At 48.2% G+C, this 19,330-nt stretch overlaps 1 long non-coding RNA gene across 1 annotated transcript; it reads left to right on the forward strand.

Moving 5' to 3' along the window:
* The first annotated feature begins 7,178 nt into the window (after positions 1-7,178).
* LOC147733876 (uncharacterized) lies at positions 7,179-8,208 on the forward strand. The gene is made up of 3 exons (XR_015307595.1): positions 7,179-7,256; positions 7,429-7,556; positions 8,130-8,208. It is a non-coding gene; the product is annotated as an uncharacterized LOC147733876 (long non-coding RNA).
* Positions 8,209-19,330: the final 11,122 nt, after the last annotated feature.

The following is a 19,330-nucleotide window of genomic DNA, read 5'->3' on the forward strand; positions in this document are numbered from 1 at the left end:
CTTTTTGAAATTGTACTGTTAATAGAAGGTGACATGCAGCGAACTGTAAAAGGGGTATTTTGGGAAAATCTTTCGTCTACGTATGACATTTTACTTTCGGAGGCTGACTGGCCCCCACCTTTTGTTCTCGCAGCTCCGCGAGGGGAGGAGGTGATCCTCCCCAGTTTCGCGCACACTGTATCGAGAGTGGAAGCGCTGCATTTTGCAGAAGAGTGGGCTCTGGCGCTTGCGCCGGCTGTGTACCGAAATCAGTGTGGCTGGGATAAATTATCTCCTAGCCATGAGATTCCTTTACGGTCACAGCCGCAGCCACAACCTCAGTATCCCATACGGCGTGAAGCTAAAGCTTCTGTCGCGGCTATCCTTGAACAATTGGAATATCAAGGTGTAATTGAAACGTGTGTGTCACCAATGAATAATCCCCTTTTTACTGTGAACAAGCCGGACGGCTCATATCGTCTGGTTTTGGATTACCGGCATTTGAACTCGCATTGCCGTAACTGTGCAGTACAGAATACTCACGGCTCTGCCCTAGTGAATAGTCTTGAGCGTAAACGGTTCAAAACCACGCTTGACATTTCCAATGGTTTTTATGCACACAGATTAGATGGTCTAAGTTCTCAATGGACCAGTTTTACGTGCGGCGGTGTACAAAAAATGTTTAAACGACTCCCAATGGGCTATAAGAATAGTCCTGGAGTGTTTTCCGCCCGCATTGTCTCTCTTTTGGAGAGCTTCGATCCAGTTGCTTGTTCTTATGTGGATGACATTTATCTCACAGACGACGAACTTTGGGAGCATCTGTGTCGAGTAAACAGCATAATTTGTAACTTTGCAGACATGGGTTACAAGTTTAACTTTGCGAAATCACACATTGCGGAGTACACAGTGTTGTTTCTGGGTTATGAACTTAACCACGAAGGAAAGGGGTTGGCTCCTCACTTCCTGGAGAAGTGCGCGCAGTTGCGCTCTCCGACAACGCTGAAAAAACTACAGTCTTTGCTGGGTTTTTTAAATTTCGGGAGGACATACATTCCGGAATATGCCCAGCGTATCAAGCCTTTATATGCCTTGATACAACCATCTTTTTCCAAATCATGCTGGCTGCCTGAGCATTCACACATTCTGCAATCTTTGCAGGCTGATTTGCTCGCTTCTGACTACTTACAGACTCGTGATAACCAGACCAACCTGGTGATAAGAATTATCCCTGGGGCGGTGGGTTTCACGTACCTGACTTTTAATGAAGGAGATACCACTGTGGAGAAAGTTTTAACGGCTGTGCAGATGGCAATTCTTAAGGAACGTGCCCTGTCGCAGGGAAAGCGCATGTTGGTTGTTACCCCGTGTCCTGCCTTGGAGGCAGTCACAAAAGCCAGTGTACCAAATTCTAAAGCTTTGCACCCTCGGTGGATTCAGTGGGCTACATCCTTGACATCCCAGGATGTCACGTTTATTTTTGACGCCGCTTTACGGTCGCAGGAGTATTTACAGTATGAATTTGTTCATCCGGCTCCTTTAGCGATGCGGCCGTTGGAGGATTTCCATTGTATCATTTACACTGATGGTTCGGCGCAGGTTGCGCATGGCTCTAAACATGCCTACGTTTCCGCTTGCGCCATTGTGGTCGGTGCCATGGTGAACGATGAGTTCAAGTCCAGTGTCGTGCACACGCAAACACTAGGGGACTGCACCGCACAATTAGCAGAGCTTCGTGCTCTAATGCTCGCATTGGAGTACGCTGATCCTAGTGTGACGACTTTAATCGTAAGTGATTCTTACTACTGTGTCCAGTCTTACAATGAGAACTTGTTCTTTTGGATTCGGAATGATTTTCGTGATTCCAAAGGTAGCACAATAAAACATAAAATGATCTGGGTCCGAGTGGCGGAACTTAAAGAGAAACTGCCGCTCGTGTTTGTGATTCATGCTCTCGGCCATCAGCGCGTGGGGGTCCACGCTGTTGGAAATTCGCTTGCTGATGAGGCAGCGAAGTCTGCGGTATCAAAGTACTTAGTTGCAGCAGTCACAAGGTCCAAAAGCAAAATAGATGATGACATCTTGGCGGCTGTTGCTGCCACAGAGAAGGGAGGTAAATATCCTGCGGGGTTCCCTTCGAAGTACACATACCACTTAAGTCCCGATAAGGTTCCTTATGTGAAAATTCCTGAAGTTGGCGAACGTCTAGTTCCCAACTCGGATCACAGGGCTTCTCTGATTACAGCGGCTCATGAAGGTGTGGCGTCTGCGCATGCGGGTGTCTCAGCCACTGTAACTCAGCTACAACAAGGGTTCTGGTGGCGGGGACTGTACAAACAGACGCGCGATTATGTCCTTATGTGTGACATTTGCCAGCAGATTAAACCTTCTACTGCTGCGCGTCCGCCTCAGACACAGTTGTACATTTCGAATAAACCGCTTGGTTGCGTTTATTTGGATCACTGCGGTCCTTTTTCTTCTGATACTGCGTTTAAATACATCTTAGTAGCAGTTGACTCATGCACACGCTTTGTGTGGGTATGGCCACATCGAAGCGCTGATTCGCGGACTGTCATTAAGGATTTGCGTGTCTTTGTGGGAATTTTTGCCTGTGTCAGGCGTTTGGGTATTTGGCTGAGCCAGTCTAAGAAGGACCAGTTGGGGAGGGGAAAATGGGTTTGGCTGTGTGAGAGTGGATGGGACGGTGTGTGCCCGGTGAATGAGTGGAGGTCGTTTGTGGACCAGGTGCGGTTTTCAGGTGGTGAGATATTTTGCCATGAGTCGGGAGCCAGGGTCACGGCGGTGCAGCTGTTGGCGGTCTTGCGCAAGGCAGTGGGCAGGTTGGGGCTGAATATGGTGGGGTTTGGGACACACTCTTTTAGAATAGGGGCGGCAACTGCGGGGCGCGTTTGGGGTGGTCTTGGGATCGGATACGCTGGATTGGTAGATGGAGATCACGATGTTGTGAGCGATATGTCAGAAAATAGGTAGCTGGACTAGGGGTGGGGTGGTAGGATGTTGAAGTGTCAACATTACCAGGCTGTGTATTAATACCTTTTTCTTTCATAGGTTGCGTGGGCGAACCGGGGTCCAAGACGGTCACATGGATCGTGGGGCACTCCTTTGTGCACTGAGCGTCGAGATATGCGGAGCAGCAGGTGTACGGCCGTAACCTGGGACTCAATGGACTTCAAGATGAGGTGCACTGGTGGGGGTAAGGGGGGATGCAATGGGGGGCACTTTTTCCCTGGCTCACGAAGATGGTCCCACAGAGGGGATGCCCGGACTTGTTGATCATCCACTTGGGGGAAAATGACTTGATTCAGCTGTCGGGTTTGGCGCTCTTGCAGCTGATGCAGTGGGATCTGGAGGTCATGAAGCTAAGGTTATCAGGGGCTTGCATTGCTTGGACTGAATTCATCCCCAGGAGAGTTTGGAGGGTTGCAAATAAACATGGGGCAGTGGAGAAGGCTCGGAGGAAATTGAACAGGGCATTGAGGGTTTTCTGTGAGGCAAAGGACATTAAGGTGATCGCCCATCCCGGTCTACGACTGGAAGAAAGGTTGCTTTTTAGGGACGACGGAGTGCATCTTTCGATGCTTGGGAATGCGTATTATATGATGGAAGTGCGTGACGTAGTGAGCAAGTTGTGGAATGAAGCGATCTGGTGCCGCAGGGATGTGTGAGTGTTGGGAGGCGAAAGATGCACAAAGGCACCTGGGGGTGGGGGCAGGTAACCGCCCTAAAGGGGGTTTCCTGGTTGGCGGTATTTGGGAGGGGTGGGGGAGTTACTAGCGGGCGCACCCGCTTCTCGTGGGATGGAAGTGGCGACTGGTGGCATGAGAGTAGTGCCAGGATGCGAAGAGAGATTGGAGGTAAGGTTGAAGAACTGAAGGTGGAATGAAAGGAGAGTATGAAGATGGAGTTTTGGTGTTGGGGGGAGATTTAGTAGTTGTTGATTATTGTTGTGGTTATGTTGTGCAGCCTGGTCCTAATAAATGGCCTTTTACGCTTAACAACAGTGTGGCCTGATTATTGCGTGATGGAGGGCCCCGGGGGAAGCAAAGACGCAGTCTAGTCTTCCCCCGGGGTCTTTCGCGCAGGGAAGGGCCAGGCTGTGGTTGGGGGCATGGTTGGGGGGTGGGTATAAGAATGCGGGGGGAGGAAGGCGACTTCCTCTTCCTGCATTCTGGCAATGCTGGGTGGGGAGTCGTTTTTCTGTGGCCACCCACCCACCCTACAGTTTTTAAAGTTTGGGGGTAGGGTTGGCAGAGCGTGCCAGTTTAGGATGGGCTGCAGGGTTGGAGGTATTTGGGAGGGGTGAGGGAGTCACTAGCAGGCGCACCCACCTCTCATGATGGCGAGGAGTGAATGATGGAAGGGGCGACTGGTGGCATGAGAGTAGTGCCAGGATGCGAAGAGAGATTGGAGGTAAGGTTGAAGAACGGAAGGTGGAATGAAAGGAGAGTATGAGGATGGAGTTTTGGCGTTGGGGGGAGATTTAGTTGTTGTTGATTATTGTTGTGGTTATGTTGCAGCCTTGTCCTAATAAATGGCCTTTTACTCTTAACAACAGTGTGGCCTGATTATTGCGCGATGAGTGTGCAAGGTGCGACAGGGTGAGAGAGGGGGAGAGATTACATGCTGGGAGTGTGGATGGCACTGAGAAAAGGCAATTAGGGCCTGTCAGGCTGATAAAGGGATAGAGGTTACAACCTCCGAGAGGTGTAGATGTGGGGTGACAAACAGAGTGGGGAGTGAAAAGCAGTATCAAGCTGTGAGGGAGGGGTGACATGCTAACAGATGGGCAAAACGGATGATCTACAAATAAAGGCCCCTGGGGTGGGCATGCTGACACTAAGAGAAGGGGGGAAAGTGGTGACAGAACGAGAGGGGGTTTAGATACACCCAGAATGGTAAAGGGAGACAGGCAAAGAAGAGTAAGGGAAACTGGAATTAAAGTTTATTCGGTTTGTAAAAATGCTAATTTCCAATTTTAATTGAAGTGCTCAAATATCGAGAATTTTTCCATTACTTTAACAACTCTTTACATGCCCAGTCAACAACTACATCGGAAACAAATGAAACTATAATAGTATGAGTTGTCTCCCGTCTGCTGGGACAATAAAACTTCCTTTGACCCAAGATTGATTGTTGCGCTCTTGCAATTCCAGCCGAGAGCCGCCTCCCCTGTCCCATCGTTCCCCCAACCCCATAGCACAGCTCTTAGAGTAACAGACAACTGGGCGCTTATAGATAGCATTTTAAAAATTAAAAAAGGAAAGGCAGCTCAGTTGGTCAATGCTCCTGCTAGTAATTGCGGTCCAAGACTCCCGCTGCCTCTGTGTTTTACCTCCCGTGGCTGATGAAACTTTAAAGTTTGTTTTACCTTCTACTGCAGCCTTGAGTTTGAGTTTTCAACACAGATTTGTATTTGTGCGCGGTGCAGTGGCCTTTCATGTGACCGCAGGGGATGTCATGTCACTTCCTGTCACTGATGTCATTAGACGCGTGACGGGTCTGTTCTTCTATGATTCTTGTGAATTGGCGACACTGACAGAAACTTTACAGGGGTGAAAAAATATAGGACACATTCTTTCCCACCACTTCCGGTCTTTGTGTATACTGCAATGCAGCCGACAGATTTAGCTTTATTGGTGCACACCACAAACCACGTCTGGACAGCGGTAAAAAAGGAGAAAACAGATTATAAAACCGATTGCTACATGATTGTTTATAAATAATTTTAAGCGAAAAAAAGGAATTTTAACAAATATATCCTAGTTTCCAAATACTCATTTTCTTTGGCAAAACACAGGCAAACTTATTTTGTCTCAGACACCGACCCGTATTCACATTTTAAAAGTAGAGGAAAGGCACAGCTTCCACTTTTTAGGTTTTGCCTCGCCAAAGATGCGCTCTGCGCATCTTTTCGGCGCAGGCGAAAACCTGATGATAACTGTAGTGTGGCTTGATTCGGCCCTCGTCGTTGATTGGCTGGCTCCGTAAACGGAGCCTTGCCATTGGACGAGGGGCCTGTCCGTCAATGCCGGACCAGACACGGGGGCGTTCCCGACATTCTTTGGCTTTTGCCGACGTCACGGGACGCCGGGAACGCCCCCGTGTCTGGTGCGGCATTGCCGGCACTACTGCGTCTCTTCTCCCCCGTTTCCCGCCCCGTGACTGGCCGGCCGGCCAATCCTAGCGCGGCCGGCCGGAAGTGCCCGCCCCCGCAGCCCGGGGAAGAAGGAGAGGAAGACGGAAAGCACTATGGCGGCGCCCGCGGGGAGACCGGAGAAGTGCCTCTCCAACCTGCCGCTCTGTCTGGGCTGCCCAGCCTGTCGCTGCTCGATCTAAAAGTTATCTTTTTAAATCCATTTTTATTTTTTAATTACAGCACCCATGTTGCTTGTAGGAATTTTTGGATTTTGCCTCTTGCACTCATCCTGCTAAACGTCCCCCTGCGATATCTCTTGTGGGCCACTTTGCTTGTATACTCACCTTCTTTCCTGCTCATATATGCAATCTCTGGTAATTCGTTGCTTTGAGTGGTGCATCTTGCGTGGCTGGGCAGACGTGGGACTGGCGCTCCAGTTGGTGGCCATCCCAGTATGCAAGTTTCCCTAATCCACGCGCGGTCAGCAGTTCTAATTTGGATTTTTCTCTTCACACGGTCTTCCATTTAGTTCTGTTAATACTATTACAAGTGCAAGAAGCACAAATCGTGAAAAAAACTGGGCTGAATCTTACACTAAATATTGGGATTGAAAATGTGCTAATAACCCTGTGAGGGTGGGGTTCAAAACTGTTGTGAGGCATTGTGCATGCATTCTGCTACCGCCGTGCCATTGTATACTGTTGGTGGTAACGCTGCTGCCACTGCTCACAGAATGTACATTTACTTTGTTTCCTTAACCCATGTGCTTTTGAAGTATCCTAGGGATGTTTCCAGCGAACCTGCACGCAGAGCAGACCCCTTTATGTTTCAGGCCTTTAGTGATGTTCTCGATTGCATTTTTACTCTTCTAATGAACATATTTGATGATTTTTTTTAATTCGGCAGTTTCACTTCTCAAATAATAAGCTGCCCTCTTACAAAAAAAATGGTCTCGGTCTCTATAATGTGTGTACATCGGAGTACTGTGCAGATGGGGGGGGGGGGGCTGCTGTGAGCCGCATATTGTTGAAACCTCTGCTCTGTTGTGCTCTGTAGGAGAATGAGAAGTCGCCAAGTCAGAACAGGAAAGCGAAGGATGCCACCTCGGACAACGGCAAAGGTAGGTGCCCTCCCCCACCCCTCGCATGTGTTTTGTTCCCACCATCTGTGCGGGGCTTTGTGGGGCGTGATGGATGTGACCTGTAGACAAGTGGGGGCAAGAAGCCTGTCCCCTCCCCCTCCTGCCCTCGGCCAGGCAGATGCTCAGACTCTCTCCTGTTGTTTCCGAGCAGATGGGCTGGCATACTCTGCCCTGCTGAAGAACGAGCTGCTGGGGGCGGGCATCGAGAAGGTGCAGGACCCGCAGACCGAGGACCGGCGGCTGCAGCCCTCCACGCCCGAGAAGAGGAGCCTCTTCACGGTAAGCCACAGCGCCCCCTGCTGTCCCCCCTCACACACCCGCTGGGACGGGGTGATGACCTCTGTGAAGGTCACAGCCAGGCCTGGGCGGTGTGCTGTGGGCGGGCCTGGTCTCAGCGGCGTGAATACCAGCTACATGTGGAGGTGCAACAGGAGCCCACACATGCTCTCTGTGCAGCACTTAGTGTGTTCTACCATATTTGTTTGTATCCCCGTGGGTTGCTGTGCCTGCTGCAGGGGTCTGTGTGCAACCAGCTCAGTGTTTAGACTCATGGATAGCTTGACTCCTTCCGAGAGTATGCCGAGTTTTAATACATTTACAAACAATAGTCAGTATCCTCACTCCAATCACATGCTCTATTTCAATACACACAACGTGTATATGTATAAGCTGGATTCTTACACCTATAAGCTTGTTGGTTGCTGGCTTGTACTACCATTTCTCATTCGTAAACACGAGGAATTTTTTGTTGCTCGTTGCGGTTTTCTATAAGCCATCCCATAAAATGTGAGTTGCTCCTTGCTGATCACAGCCCCACGAGCCGCTCTCACCTTGCGTTTTCCTTCCTTGCAGTATTCCCTCAGTTCAAAGCGCTCCAGCCCAGATGACGGAAACGAAGTGTCTCCATACTCCTTGTCGCCCATCAGCAACAGAAGGTCAGTCCTGGCGCGGGCGGGGTGGCATAAAGAGTGCATTATATGAAGCGCAAATGTGCAGCGAATGAAGCTCTGCTCCATCTCCACCAGTTGTAAGAACCATGCTATAGTATAGGCCTTGATTATTCAAATGTTTCTTCAGACCTGTAGGGGGGAAATAAATGCCCTGCATGATGGTGCCCTCCATGTACCACCTTCGCCCCTTCCATGACCACTTTGTGGCGTCCATCAAAGTTAAAATAGAGCCCTTTCCTTATCGGGTGACAAATTAATTAAACAAAAAAAAGATTACATATTTTTACACTGGTGTAATACTAGAAGCAGACAGCGATGCAGCAGCATCAGTGGAAACCCTCTAATACTCTTTATCGCATCTTACGCCCACTAATAAGGGCCATGTTCCCAAGAAAACTATTACTGGCTGTTTGACTCGTTGAAAAGACTGAAGGGTCACATCACAGGTCTGAAAAGATTAAACCAGCTTTGTTCCTACCCATTGACTTGATGAGTCTCACTTCTTGCCTAGTGCTACTTTTAGCTGACTTAGGTATCCATGGAAATACAACTTGTATAGGCAACTTCAAGATAAACCTGATAACCACAATCTTGCTCTGTATAGTTATTTTAAGGCTAGTTAAATGGTTTACATAGCACCTCTCTTTTTGGATCAGCAAATTGGTTTAGAAGTTAAGGGATGCAAACTACTTTCTCGGACCCTGTTGCTTGCTTGTGACCCTGTTGCTTGCTTGTGACCCTGTTGCTTGCTTGTGACCCTGTTTTCGTGCCTCTGTTGCCTGCTTGTGACCCTGTTTTCGTGCCTCTGTTGCCTGCTTGTGACCCTGTTTTCGTGCCTCTGTTGCCTGCTTGTGACCCTGTTTTTGTGCCTCTGTTGCCTGCTTGTGACCCTGTTTTCGTGCCTCTGTTGCCTGCTTGTGACCCTGTTTACGTGCCTCTGTTGCCTGCTTGTGGCCCTGTTTACGTGCCTCTGTTGCCTGCTTGTGGCCCTCTTTACGTGCCTCTGTTGCCTGCTTGGGACCCTGTTTTCGTGCCTCTGTTGCCTGCTTGGGACCCTGTTTTTGTGCCGCTGTTGCCTGCTTGGGACCCTGTTTTCGTGCCGCTGTTGCCTGCTTGGGACCCTGTTTTCGTGCCTCTGTTGCCTGCTTGTGGCCCTCTTTACGTGCCCCTGTTGCTTGCTTGGGACCCTGTTGCTTGCTTGTGACCCTGTTGCTTGCTTGTGACCCTGTTTTCGTGCCTCTGTTGCCTGCTTGGGACCCTCTTTTCGTGCCACTGTTGCCTGCTTGGGACCCTGTTTTCGTGCCTCTGTTGCCTGCTTGGGACCCTGTTTTCGTGCCTCTGTTGCCTGCTTGTGACCCTGTTGCTTGCTTGGGACCCTGTTGCTTGCTTGTGACCCTGTTGCTTGCTTGTGACCCTGTTTTCGTGCCTCTGTTGCCTGCGGGGGGGCTCGCAGCGAGCCCACAGTGTGTGGGGTGGGGCTCGCAGTGTGTGGGGGGCTCTGTGTGGGTGTGTGTGTGGGGGGGCTCTGTGTGGGTGTGTGTGGGGGGCTTTGTGTGGCTGTGTGTGGGGGGGCTCTGTGTGGGTGTGTGTGTGGGGGGGGGTTTGTGTGTGTTGGGGGGCTCTCTGTGGGTGTTGGTGTGTGTCATTTGCAAGAGATAAAGCTAGTGGCATTGTAAATGACAATGCCATTTATTTATGTTAAAAAAAAAACATAAATAAAAATAATGTCAAGAGCAATGCCAATCGCTCTAACTTTAACAAAGGCAAAACCATTGCATTGTAAATGCTTGTTAAGACTTGAACAGGAAACTATACTGCATTATCTATTACACTGATCTGCCCTCTTGGCGCCGTTAGCGGAAGCCTCGGAAAAGGGATACGAATCGCGCAGGGGTGGGGGCCGAGGGGGGAGTTTTTAAATAAATGTAAAATTCTATCCTACCTGCGCAGGGCCTTTGATCCGTTTGTTGGCGCCTAACACCCGCATCACTGTCAAACCCTCTCAACCCCTCTCAGCCAATCCACTGTGCACGCCAGGCGTTGTGACGTCCCCACAGCGGCCAATCATACTACATGGCTTGCCAATGGCCACATGCGATTGGCCTTACAGTGCGGCAGCACTGAGCACAGCCACCCACCCATGCGCGGCGGCACCACCATCCTGAACTCAGTCTGCGCATTAACAGCGCCACTGCGCCAGGTTTGGCTAAGAGCAGGGCTAATACTGCCCATAATGAGACCCGGGGGAACTGGGTCTCTGCCTGTCTGAGTGCTAGAGGAGGAGGAGGAGGGAAGGAGCTACTGTGTGTGTGCGCATGCGTAGGCAAGTCATAAAAATGACTTGTCCAAAATCCGCACACTGCTGCTGCCCTACCTGCCACGCAGCTATTTCTTCTGCTCAGCTGGCTGGCACACGCTGCCACTCACTGCCGCAAGCCCGCCCCCCACACCCTTCCGCGATCGCGATGACGTCCACTGTGACTCCAATCATGAATCTGTCGGCAGTGTCAGGCTGTTGTATTGTAGACTGTGTGAGTGCGCTCATAGTTTTACTTTTTGACTGGTGCACGAATGCATGACAGTGACGGTCGTCCATGGCTAGTGGGGCAACACCCCAACGCCCCCAATGGATGAACCGCCACTGGGCACCGGTCGTAACCCCCCAGAGCCGGCCCTGGTACCTATCTATGTAGGGCACAGGATGAGTCCCTATGATGTCTTCCCTTGTGGGGTTTTAGGGAGACTTGGATAACCCAGACAGGACAGAGTTAGAGAGGCCATTTTAGCGACAGGGTCTGTTATGTTTACAATAGTTTGGAAGTGCCCATGTTACTCACCCGTTCCACATGTGCACTTGATACAATCCATGTGTCATCCTCCCTATCAGCTGGTCCCTAAACTACCCAATTACCAATAGGACCCTTAAACTCATTTCCACTGTCTGGTCCCCTGAGGATCCTGCCGGCGCTCAGATCTCGGAGGCTCCAGCTCACTCTCAGGTGCCCTTGATTCCAGCTCGTCTCTGACCACCTGATTTCCCTGTTTACCCTTAGGTTCTATAACTCTTGCTCACTCATACCTAAAAGCTTCAGGATACCCTCAGTTCACTGAAAACCATGGAGCAGATCTACAAGAAATTAACTCAGCGGGGTCCCACAAGTCATTTTGCTACGCCGCGCTGCATTATTTTCGTAGCACAGGGATGCAACATAGTTACAACAATATGTCGCATCTCTGTGCTTCCCCTTTCGCTGCCGCACAAAGTGCTGCGATGCGCCGTTGCAGGCACTCTTGCACCATGGTGCAAAGATGCTTGTGTCGTGGGGAGATTGTTTTTGTGCGGGAAGGGACACCTTCTTGCATAAAAACGATCAATTGAAGTGATTTCCTCTTCCAATGTGTGCTGTAGAATAAAGCACGCATTGATAGAGGAAAAAACCGAGAAGAAATTAAAACATTTATCTTCGTTGTACCTCGCTATGCCAGCCCTAGGGTGGTGTAGCATTCTGACGCATTTCCAGATTTATTATTTCTCGTAAATTTGGAAATGCATCAGTGAACATGGGTGTTGCGTGGGAACACCCACAGCAATACCCATGTCACGCCCATAACACACAAATTGTTGCCTGAACAGGGGCGATATTTACAAGTACAGGTTAAGTCATGCATGGTGACTTTACCTGTGCTTGTAAATATCACTCAGCAGGTTGCACCACCAGTGTGTCACGCATCGTGATGAACCGGTGGTGCAAGGGGCTTGTAAATCTGCCCCAATGTTCACAACAAGATTTTGCAAAGCATATGTGTAGTTTCCTTGCTGCTTGCCACACAGTCACCACCAGATCGCTAAAGCTACGTTTACTCTCATTGGACATTAATCTTGGTGAATATTTCTTTCAAGGTATGACTTAATTCAGGTACATGAGCCAGCCGCTCATCCTCAGCTTCCTGGGATTCATACTCGCTCTCAGTTACCCAAAGCCCTACTACCTCCATGGTCTTAAAGGGTCCTGATTGCACCATTGACTCCTGCAGTCAGTAGCTACCTGCTTTAGCAAACCTCAACATTTTCAGAAGGCCACCATTCTCCACAGAAATGTAATGGATTTCGGTCTTTGTGAGTACTATGTTTTCTGCAGTCTTCCAAAGGTGAATCAGGGAAGTAGATTCAGCACCTCTTCTACGTGTCTGCCAACTTCTAAATCAAGTCATAGACTATTAAACCGTCAGAGTACAAAGGAGTGTGTATGAGGCACTGATCCAGCTATTCCTTATTCTCACTGACCAGGAAACATCTGGCATCCTCTTCTCCATCAATGCTTTGTTTAATCATTTGCTGTTAACCTTCTCCATTTTCTATCTCCTTTCTCTCCACTTTTATTTCCCTTCCTTCACTCTTTATACCAAGCTTCTCTAAAGCGTAGCTTGTGAACTACTGATAGCTCTCCATGTTCCAATAAGTAGCTCTCCTGTGGGCATCCCAGCCTACTAAACTAGAAGCTTTTCCTTTTTTGGATTAATATATATGTGCACCAACATTGAAAATATATGTTCGAGATGAAAATGTGGTTATTTTCCGCTCATAAACTGATGTTTGAAGAAAAATTACAACTTCCAAAATATATTTAAAGCTGATATTTGAGTAATAAATCATGTGGTGTTGGGAAGACTTAGTACTAATATTACCTTGATGTCAGGGGCAATGCTGCTATGGCTGTTATATATTACTCACATAGATGCATTCTACATTAACAAAGTTTTTATTAAGTTACTGCTGGCAACCATGCTTGGGAAAACTGAGGTGACCACTGCTTGTAATCTTGCAAATGGTGTTCACTAATGTAATCTTCTCTGGTGTGGTCAGTTTAACAACACTAACAATATTAGTGTCTGGGGGTGATTTTCATTGAACAGAAGTAGCTATTATTAAAGGAAAGCTTGGAGAGCCCTATACCAATCTATCATTTCACCCTTCCTTCCTTCCTTCCTTTCCTCTCCCTTCCCCTGTTTGTCTATCAGCTCCTTCCTATCTCCCATTTCCTCATATCTCTCTTTCTTTTCTTTCCTTTTTTCCTCCCCTTTTATCCCATGATGGAAGGGGAGGAAAAAAGGAAATCCCATGATGGAAGATGAATAATGTTATATCCTGATTGTATTTATGTATGCTTTCCAGCCTAGCTGCCTCCTAGCAGCTGAGCCAGAGTGAGAGTTGGTGTTGGAATGTTGGTGTGACTGTGATGAATGGAATGCTTGGGTGCCTGTGTGGATGAGTGGTGATAGTTGGAGATGGGCTGAGCAGCAGGCAGCCTGCTGCTGGTGGGGCTGGTGCAATGGATTCACCTCGCTTTAAGACTGATGTATAAAGCAACTTGGAACTAATAAAGAAACCTACAAAACTTTCCAGGCTACCTGTCATAAAATACAACAGAAAGTTTTTTTTTTCACAGCAACACTGCCAAAAAGGTGTTTTCCTTTAATCCCTTAATTTCTTTTTTTAAACAAATTGCAACATTATTTAAACCTTTTGTACTTCTAGGTGTTTTTTCTCTCATTCCATGGCACAGTATTTGAATGAAACTCCCAATCTCAGTCCAAAAAACACTGGCAGCAGGCACCTGCAGCTTGTCTGTATGATTGTTGTGACGTGCTGTGGAGGGCAAAATCCTCATCCCCACACCGAAGGCTTGTCAATTGCACTGCTTAACCCCTTCGCAGCGGGGGTAATTTCCCCGCTGTGCTAGGGGGGGGGGGGGTTGCACAGCGCCCCCGTGCTCATGACGAGCTCAGCTCGTCATGAGGCACAGTGCTTGTGTGCTCATGACGAGCTGAGCTCGTCATGACCACACTCGTTCCTGTGGAACACTCAGCACAGCAGGGAATTATCCCCACGTGTGAGCGTTCCACGGCTCATGACGAGCTCACCTCGTCATGAGCACCGGAGCACCTTGCCACATGACGAGCTGAGCTCATCATGAGCATGGATGGAGTTTAAGGATGCACGTCAGACAAAGGTTTATAGACACCTTCTGAGGCCGGCGATGGAAGAAGGAACGCCACATGATGTGCGTCCTCCGGCCGCCCAAATGTCATTCTGTAAATAACAATTAATAAACCTAATTTATGGCTTGCTTAGACTACCTCTCACCTGAAGCTGCAGTAGTCTATTGGTTAGAAAAACCAGCCCAGGTATGTGGGACTGCATTATCCACAGACAAAAACAAAAACGGTCCACTCGCTCTTCTCTGCTACAGGCCCCTCGGTCATTGCCAATCCGACCATAGCATTGACCCCCTGCTGCTCTGAGCCACTACCTCCAATGCTCATTTAGCCAATTGAAATTAGCCCCGTACATACTTCTATTCATTTTAATTTCTTATGGACAGGGCTACGGAGCTTAGGCCACTGCTACGGAAGGAGTAAGTACTAGCTGGAGTGCTCGCCACTCGCCAGCGGCTGAAATGAATTCAAGCATACTGTCCATCACCTTACTGTTTGTTGAATTGTGGACGCTATGCAGATCCTAAACATCCATGTGAACTTCCTCACAGAAAAATAATGTTTTGAGGTAAGATTTTAATTTTACAAGGGACCCGTCATTTTTCTGTGACCAACCCAGTTATATTAACGCTTGTTGTGTAGAACCGGCTTTTTGGAGACCCCCCCCCACTAGGAGAGTCAAATCCATTGGTTCAGGGGACACCTAGAATCTATGGGGTTCTTCTTGCTCAAATCATACATTACCAAGGAGACCAGGACAACCAGCCGTGGAGGGAAGTAAGTTATTTATTAGCTTGAGCTAAGGACAGAGGTCCCAGAATGGTACAAAGACCATTCTACGGAGACTGCTGTTTTACTCCACAGCTTACACATATTTATAGTACTGGCAACCCCCCTTACACAATGCAAGTTTCTTATTTGTCCAGTTCGAGTTAGGCCTCGTGCTTCATCAGCCTCGAGTGGCGCACTCGTGGTCAAGGAGCATGTGCCTCAGGTGGCGCAAAGTTTGTTGGGTCTGACTTCCGTGCTCACATGGCGTAGTCACAGAGCAACTGTTTCTGCTTGCACAACACACACAGCCTTTGTTTTCAGGACACATATGGTGGTCACAAGTCACAGTCACTGGTCATGAGAGGCTGAATTACCAACAGCTGACAGGAAGTGGCTGAACCTCAGTGCAACCAGAGGACAAGGTGCATGAGCAGCTTTTCAGGAGGCTCAACCATCCGGAGCAGGGGATTAAGCAAGGTTCAACAGAGTCACGGAAAGCAATTCTTTACCAGGTTGCAGAGAGCATGGCAACACAGAATGGAGCCTTGATGGTCATTTTTAAGCACAGTTCAACAGTCCCTCCTTTTGTCATGCAGAGTAGACAATCAGTCGTCATCTAGGTCAATGTCCATCATCTCCTGCATCTCTTTCTCGACCATCATCATGGCATTCTGGTGGTGTGTCAGGTGCAGACCATCATGTGTACTTCACTCAACAGTAGATGTCGATTTGTGTCCCTTTGACACTTTATGATGGGCCCTCATGGATCTTGGAAATGGTCTGGTCTGTCTTCTTTTTGACTGCTGTGTTGCTCTGGTCCTCTGGTGACAGATGGTCATCACTTTCTGGTACCTTCCTCTAAGGCGTTGGGGCGCTGCCTTGAATCATCTCCCCTCAATCCATTCATGGCGTTGGTTCACCATATGTGGTCCAGTCCACCTAAAACTAAAAGAAACCGCTTTTATTTTCTCGCAATGACCATGTATCCATAATCACTTTAGAAGTCTTTGCCCCATTGCAGGCAGTCCTAAATTCAGAGCACCAGGCCCTTTCAGGAATGTTCCATCAGTTGCTTTTACTGATAATTTATGTATTCATCTTTATTTTTATTTTGGAGTTCATTTACTCCTCCTGGCCTCAAGTTGGAGGGTGGTATGGGGTATGCATGTTATACTTTATTCCCCAAACCAACCTCTTCAGCATAAATGTAGTCACTAAGTTATCTCCTTTTATCGCTATTTATGCCCTGGTAGGTCCCTAGCCTTGGAGAGATGGCTTTACTGAAGTCCGGCACCGCAGTAGCTGCATTATTCTTCCCTTTTGGATACACCTCCATTCATTTTGAAAACATATCCACCCACACCAGTAAATACTTAAATCCATTCACTGGGAAGCAACATGCATCTGCGCATTCACCTCCCTTGTGCACTATCAGAGGGTCCCTTTCCAGTCTTGTAAGGGAAAGGAATATACTGCGTAGGGACACAGGCCTCTATCTCATCCTGGTAGGCCCATACTCTCTTCATTATTCAGCTCACATCCATCATCAATCCTCCTTCTATGTTCATCTGTTGTTGGAGACCATTGTGCTTCCTTTACATTAGCTTACAACAATTGTCTCTAAATAAGCTGTATTTTCTTTTGGGGGGGAATGCTTTGTTCATTAGTCCCATCTTCACTGGCTGTAACATGCTTTCATTTAATGTTGTGTCAGCAATGGCATCATCTTTGGCTAACTTAGTATTAGCTCCTGTATAGGCTTCACATTTTATTAACGCTATCCTGGTGTATAATAATGTTGCTTTTAACCAGATCCTTACTAAAGGACCATTTTTAATAAGGCGCCCTGCCTCTGTTATGCATCCGTGGTACTTCCACAGCTGGCCACAAATAAGAACTGCAAAGCATAATGTGAGTCAGTTTAAATGTTAACAGTTTTACCCTTTGTCTAGTATTCATGCTTTTGTCACAGCATACAGCTCATCTTATTGGGTAGATGTTCCAAGTGGCAGAGCTGCACTTCAGCGATTGCTATAGCATACCCTGCTCTGTAATCAGTGTCTAATGGAGGAACCATCAGTGTACCACTCCTATAGACTAACTTTTTTAATGGTGTCTAATCTTGGCGTGGTGCCGTTTTTTACAATCTCAACACCAACTTACTTGGGGGTGTTATCTTTTTCTAAGATAATGGATCTCATCAGAATAACCTATTACAGGTAATACTTTTGACAAATTAACAGGTGGGCATCTTACATGATGCCCTTATAACTTGTGTGCCTGCTAGCAGAAACATTTTGTGTCGATCCAGACAGCAACAACTGCACCAAACATGGCACCTAGACAATACAGGTATAGTCCAACACAATGAGAGCCATCCTCTCCACCATCGCAGCTGCTGACCCCTAATCACTGCAGAAAGCAAAGACACTTAGTTGTGTCTCACAGGCCTTTTTTTCTAGCCGTGTCAGCACATCATTGGCAGCATCACTTCATTTGCAATGTTATTTTGCTCTGAAACAGAGATGGAAGGGCAGTTAGTAGTCAGGCAGTCCCCATGAAGGTGCAGTACACAATGTCTCTTTCAATTTCTTGAAACAGTTTGCAAGTTAATTTTCTAACAGTCATAGCATCTGCATTCATTATTTATTTATTTATTTTATGGAGCTTATAGAGCGCGCAGCTACCTCCGAAGGAGGTGTCCCGGCGCTAAGATTACATAACTGTCCCCATGAGGAGTAACCAAGATCATATCTCACAGAGAATATGGGAAACGGTGAGGAGTTGACAGTTCCAAGTCCTACCGCCTAGTGAACAGCCAGGTCTTGAGTTTGCGGCGAAAGGCTGGCTCAGATTCGCAGAACCTGAGGTCAAGGGGGAGGCTATTCCAGAGCTTGGCGGCAGTGACGGTGAAAGATCTGCCGCCAGTCCGAGAAAGCCTGAATCTAGGAACCAACAGAAGACGAAGGTTATTGGATCTGAGATGTCTGGCTGAAACAGAGATCTTGAGACGCTTTTTCAGATAAAGTGGGCCAGTACCATGGATAGCCCGAAATGTCAGGATCAGAATTTTAAAGTCTATGCGTCGTGAAATGGGAAGCCAATGAAGTTCTTCTCGGTAGGCTCTGACTGAAGTACGGGCAGGGATGTTACCGATGAGCCGGGCTGCCGCATTTTGGACTATTTGCAGGCGGTCAATAAGATAGTGCGGGGCACCTGCATATAGACTATTAGCATAGTCTAGATGGGTGATGATAAGGGCCTGGACTACGGTTTTGCGTGAGGATAGAGGGAGGAAGGGGAAGATTTTTCTGATCATGCGAAGTTTAGAGAAACAGGCCCCTACCACTTTGTTAACTTGGGCATTTCCGGACAAAGAGTTGTCAAAAATGAAGCCCAGGTTACGAGCTGCCTTCACGGGAGAGGGTGGGGGATTCAGAATGGTAGGCCACCAGAGGGTTGCAGGGGGGGGGATTTTTTACTGAAAAAGAGAACCTTGGTTTTGTCGGTGTTAAGGGCAAGGTGATTGGCTGACATCCAGGAGCATATGTTACCAAGGCAGTTTCTAAAGTTGGAGAAGAGGGAGTCAGAATGGTCTCGAAAGGAAAAGATAAGCTGAGTATCGTCAGCGTAGGAGACCACCCTGACGCCCCAGGATTCAACTACCTTGGCCAGAGGAGCCACATAAGCATTAAACAGTAGAGGGCTCAAGGCAGAGCCCTGGGGCACTCCACACAGGAGGGGTTTGTCTTCGGATTCAAAAGGGTGCATCGTAACCCTTTGGGAACGGCTAGACAGGAAAGAAATAATCCAGGCCAGCACTGTCCCACCGACCCCTAGCTGCTGTAGGCGGGAGGTAAGTATTTTGTGGGAGACAGTATCAAAAGCAGCGGATAGGTCGAGGAGGACCAACATGGCCTCCTCGCCCCTATCCACTGATTCCCTGATAATTTCAGAGACTTCAAGCAGCGCAGTCTCGGTGCTATAGCCGGATCTAAAACCGGACTGAGAGTCGTGTAGCAGCTGATTTGACTCTAAGTACAGTGCCACTTGTTTCTGTACCACCTTCTCCAGTATCTTGGCAGGTTTAGGCAGGAGAGAAATAGGTCGATAGTTGCTAAAAAGCAGAGGGTCTGCACCAGGTTTTTTCAGTATGGGGACCAGCCTGGCCTGTTTCCAAACTGAGGGGAATAGACCTTGCGACAAAGAGGCATTCCAGATGGAAAGAAACGGGTTCACCAGGATAGGGGCGAGATTACCCATGATTTTGGCAGGAACTGGGTCCAGGGGGGAACCAGACTTAACGTTGCGTAATAAAGCTAACGCGAGATCAGG

Source organism: Lissotriton vulgaris, chromosome 1_2 (assembly GCF_964263255.1).
Source record: "Lissotriton vulgaris chromosome 1_2, aLisVul1.2, whole genome shotgun sequence".
NCBI lineage: Eukaryota > Metazoa > Chordata > Amphibia > Caudata > Salamandridae > Lissotriton > Lissotriton vulgaris.